At 49.1% G+C, this 5,000-nt stretch overlaps 1 protein-coding gene and 1 pseudogene across 1 annotated transcript in view; one reads left to right on the forward strand and one right to left on the reverse strand.

Annotated features, from left to right (window-relative positions):
* The window catches only part of LOC107123811, a 52,783-nt pseudogene extending 50,077 nt beyond the window's left edge, over positions 1-2,706 (reverse strand).
* LOC107123819 (zinc finger protein 850-like) overlaps positions 1-5,000 on the forward strand; it is a 399,053-nt gene that overhangs the window by 303,205 nt on the left and 90,848 nt on the right. The window lies entirely within an intron of this gene.

Raw genomic sequence — 5,000 nt, forward strand, 5'->3', positions numbered from 1 at the left:
ATTGGATTTATACCCTGCCCTTCACTCAGAGTCTCAGAGTGGCTTACAAACTCCTTTCCCTTCCCCTCCCCACAACATACACCCTGTGAGTTAGGTGGGGCTGAGAGAGCTCTGACAGAAACTGCTCTTTTTCAAGAACAGCTGTGTCAGAACTGTGGCTTGCCCAAGGTCACCCAGCAGGTGCAAGTGGAGAAGTGGGGAATCAAACCCAGTTCTCCCAGATTAGAGTCTGCACACTTAACCACTACACCAAACTGAGTAAATCAGGATTCTTGAGGGAGGGAGAGCATTCCAGTACCACGGCGCAAGGGCAGAAAGAGTCCTGTCCCTAGAACCTACCAGTTTCCCCAAGGATGGGTGATTTCTTTCTCCTCGCAGCCACCCCTGGGATTTTGCTTGGCACAGAATGTCCCCAGTATTAATTCACTTTTTTGGCCTGGCATTCTGGCTCGTGGCAATCCTCTGAAGGCGAATATTTATTTTCTATTTATTACCTTTCTTTACAGTCCTGACCAAGATGGCCCAGGTTAGCCCAATTTTGTCAGATCTTGGAAACTAAGCGCTCCCCTTGGAAGCTAAGCAGCTCCCCTGATCTGGCGGGGCGGGCAGGGTGTAAATTGAATAAATAAATAAATAAATAAATAAATGGTGTGTCTCCTTGTCACTGTGCAAGTGATTGATGTATAATGTTTGTTGTGCTTTGATTTATTTCGTGTTGTTATGGCCAATGGCTAAGGCAATAAACTAAACTTAAACTTAAAACTTAAACTCCTTGTCACTGTTATTCAAAGGCATCAAGTCAGACTTGTGAACTTTCTCATGGAAAAACAACAGACGTTTTCCTTTTGATCTCTTCCCCCATGTTTCAGGCCTGGATCTTGATAGGAAGCCTGAACCATTATTTTAATGAAAGAACAAGAAATTGAACTGGTGGTCCAACTCTCTTGACAGTGGCCAAGCAAGATTCCATGGCAGAGGTGGGTTGACGTGCCTTTGATTTTTGGTTCCATCTATTCTTTGGAGGCCCCCTGAGGGTACCTTGGTGTTTGAACAGAAGTTATCTCTTATAGATCTTAAGGTGGAGGATCTTTTTTCTTACTTGGTAGATCAAAGTAAAAAATATGTGGCCAAACTGATCTATGCTAGGGAGACACAGAAGAAGCAGAAGCAGACGGAGCAGCAGCAGAAGCAGCAGAAGCAAAACAAGCAGAAAGAGCAGAAGCAGCAACAGATAAAGAAGAGATTGGATTTACACCCTGCCCTTCATTTGGAGTCTCAGAGTGGCTTACAAACTCCTTTCCCTTCCTCTCCCCACAACAGACAGAGGTAGGTGGGGCTGAGACAGCTCTGAGAGAACTGTGACTGACCCAAGGTCACCCAGCTGGCTGCATGTGGAGGAGTAGGTCAAACCCGGTTCTCCAGATTAGTCTGCTGCTCTTAACCACTACACCAAACGCTACACCAGCTTTGATGCTAGGAGGACGTGTTCCCCACTTGCCTTGGGACTTCCGTTTCAGGGGCAACTCCCTCCCTACTTAGATTTCTTGGTTAGCCCAAAGTTATGTAGGACCTTTATGCAGTCACAATTTAATTGCCCCTTTTCAATGGTATTGGCTGGGTCAACTCCCGAGGATCCCTTTCTCAGAGCGGCTGTGTCCTTGCCTCTTCCAGGCAGTGGTCTCTCTCGCACATATTCTCTTGCAATGTTCTTATGTGCATCAGCCTAGGCTAAAATGGATTATACCGCTTTTCGGTAAATGTACTGTGTAATCAGGAGTCATTTCGTAGAAAAAGAGGTGCAGGAGCTCATTAGCATAACTAATTAGCATAGCTTCTTTGCATATGGCACACCCCCTGACATCACCAGCAGTGTGTCAGAAGGCAACACCCACCGCTCAGGCTCCACTGGACTGTTTTGGATTGTTAGCTACTGGGGGGGGGGGACGCGCAGATCTGCCCTCACAGAAGAGGGAGAAGAAGAAGAAGAAGAAGAGATTAGATTTATACCCCGCACTTCACTTGGAGTCTCAGAGCGGCTTACAAACTCCTTTCCCTTCCCTTCCCCTCCCCACAACAGACACCCTGTGAGGTGGGTGGGGCTGAGAGAACTCTGACACAAACTGCTCTTTTTCAAGGACAGCTGTGCCAGAGTTTGTGACTGACCCAAGGTCAGAGCTTATTCAGGGAGAGCTTGTACCTGAATAAAACTTGGTCTTAAAGGTGCCACTGGACTGTTTTGGACTGGGGGGGGGGGCTCTGCAACACCTGGCTGCTTCTTGCTCTGACTGAGGGCTGCTGGGAGCAGGGGGTGGGGCTTGTTGCATGTGCCCGCCCCCTGGGCTCTTTACTGCCGGAGCTCCGCTCCTGTGCGCTCCTGCAGGAAATGACCCCTGTGTGTAACCAAGGAAGAAAAGAAAGGCAGCGGTGGGATTGGAACCAGGCCTCCCAGTCCAGGACTCTAACCACTACACCATCTTGGCTCACAGGTGTCCTTGGCATGTATGTTTTGTCTCCCCAACCAGATCAGTCCTTAGGGAAAGGTGTACCTGCAAAGCACCCTGGTCCTCTAACTGGAGATGCCAGGGATTGAACCTGGGGCCTTCGCATGCCAAGCAGATGCTCTACCGCTGAGCCTGTGGGGACCTCCACTGGAGGGAAAGCAGGAGGCTTACCGAGAGAAGACACAGTCCCATAATTCTCCACCATGATCTCCCTGTGCAGAGCCCGCTGACCCGGATCCAGCAGCGCCCACTCCTCCTTGGTGAAGCACACCACCACTTCATCAAAAGAGACTGGACCCTGAAAGAAGAAGGAGACGCGTTTTCCTCACAGGGGACATACGGCCTCTATCCCCTCGGACTGCAGTCCAAAAACACAGCAAAACGGAGGAGTCCAGAATTTCCCCTGCAGGAGAAAGGAGAAGGAGACTATTCTCTATTTTTTTCAGTGTGTGTGTGTGTGTGTGTGTGTGTGTACATTTTCAGAGAGGGGGCTTGGTATGCCTGCCTCTGCGTCCCGAGCCCTAGTATTCCTCTGGAGGTCTCCCTTCCAAGTACTTGCCGGGGTCGGCCCTGCTTAGCTTCCGAGTTCTAATGAGATCGGGCTTTCATGGGCTATCCAGGTCAGGGCAAGAAGGAGATGTGTTTTCCTCACATATCCCCACGGACTGCAGTCCAAAAACACAGCACAATGGAGGAGTCCAAAATTTCTCCTGCAGGAGAAAGAAGGAGGAGACGTGTTTTCCTCACGGGGGACATACCGCCTCTATCCCCTCGGACTGCAGTCCACAAACACTGCAGAACTGTCCAAAATTTCTCCTGCAGGACAAACTGAACACGTGTGGCAGGTCACTGCCTTCCCAGAGGGATACTTTCAGAGGTTAGCCATGTTGGTCGGTAGCAGAAGAGTGTTGAATGTCATAAGGCTTCAGTATGTGTGATCATGCCAATCTATTTGACAGATGTCTGACAGTCTGGAGAACCAGCACAAACCGGTTCTGACTGGAGCTAAGCTGAGCTCTCTCACAGTGACTCAGCAGTAAGCTGATTGGCTGGTCAGTGTATATAAGTGTATGTAGTCTGTACAGTATATTCCTTCTTCTTGTATGAGCGTATGGCGGAGCACTTTGTCGGAGATAGCTGTATATATGAAAATAAATCACTGTATATAGTTAACCACAAGAACTGTGTGAGTGTGGTTTACTGCAGTGGAATCTTAGCAGAGTGCAATTTGGATCTTAAGCTGAGAGCTGATCTGGTGACGCACACTGCGCGACAGACTGCGCAACAAAGAGAATAAGATTCAAGTCGGGTAGCACCTTAAAAACCAACAAAATTTCCAGGGTATAAGATTTTGAGAGTCAAAGCTCCCTTCAAATGTATGAGAGCCAGTTTGGTGTAGTGATTAAGTGCGCGGACTCTAATCTGGAAGAACCAGGTTTGATTCCCCACTCCTCCCCTTGCACCTGGCTGGATGACCTTGGGCAAGCCATAGTTCTGATAAGAGCTGTCCTTGGAAAAGAGCAGTTTCTGTCAAGAGCTCTCTCAGCCCCACCCACCTCACAGGGTGTCTGTTGTGGGGAGGGGAAGGGAAAGGAGTTTGTAAGCCGCTCTGAGACACCTTCGGGTAGTGAAGGGCAAGGTATAAATCCAATCTCTTCTTCCTGGAGAGCCAGTTTGGTATAGTGGTTAAGTGCGCGGACTCTAATCTGGGAGAACCAGGTTTGATTCCCCACTCCTCCACTTGCACCTGGCTGGATGACCTTGGGCAAGTCGTAGTTCTGACAAGAGCTGTTTCTGTCAAGAGCTCTCTCAGCCCCACCCACCTCACAGGGTGTCCGTTGTGGGGAGGGGAAGGGAAAGGAGTTTGTAAGACGCTCTGAGACTCCCTTGGGTAGTGAATCTCTTCTTCTTCTTCTCTTCTTCTTCTATGATAAGCTCTGATTCACAAAAGCTTATACCCTGGAAGTCACTGGTCTTTAAGGTGCTATTGGACTCAAACTTCGCTCTTCACAGAGGAGAGTTTTGATAGAAGGAAAGGGAGACATTTGGGACACACAGACACCCAGGCTGTTCCCAGCCTGTCCCCTCAGGGTTCCCTCTCTTACCTGATCTGGCTGCACCACACCCGTTCCGACTCCCCCACAAACAGTAGAAAACTCAGAGCTTAAGTCTGGTCTCGATCTGTCACCTGGTGGGTGGAAGAAGATAGAAGGAAGATGTTTCGTTCGTTATTCATTTATTTGGTCCAGTTTCTATCCCGCCCCTCCCACAAGTGGGCTCAGGGCGAGTTACGACATTAACACAAAACAATAAAATCAAGGATTAAAACTATAAGGTAAAGGTAAAGGTTCCCTTGCTCGAAAGCCAGTCGAATCCGACTCTAGGGTTGCGGTGCTCATCTCCGTTTCCAAGCCAAAGAGCCTGCGCTGTCCGAAGACGTTTTCTGTGGTCATGTGGCCGGCATGACTAAACACCAAGGCGCACGGAACGCTGTGACCT

The sequence above is a fragment of the Gekko japonicus genome, unplaced genomic scaffold (genome assembly GCF_001447785.1).
Source record: "Gekko japonicus isolate JY-2015 unplaced genomic scaffold, Gekko_japonicus_V1.1 scaffold712, whole genome shotgun sequence".
In the NCBI taxonomy this organism is placed as follows: Eukaryota; Metazoa; Chordata; class Lepidosauria; order Squamata; family Gekkonidae; genus Gekko; species Gekko japonicus.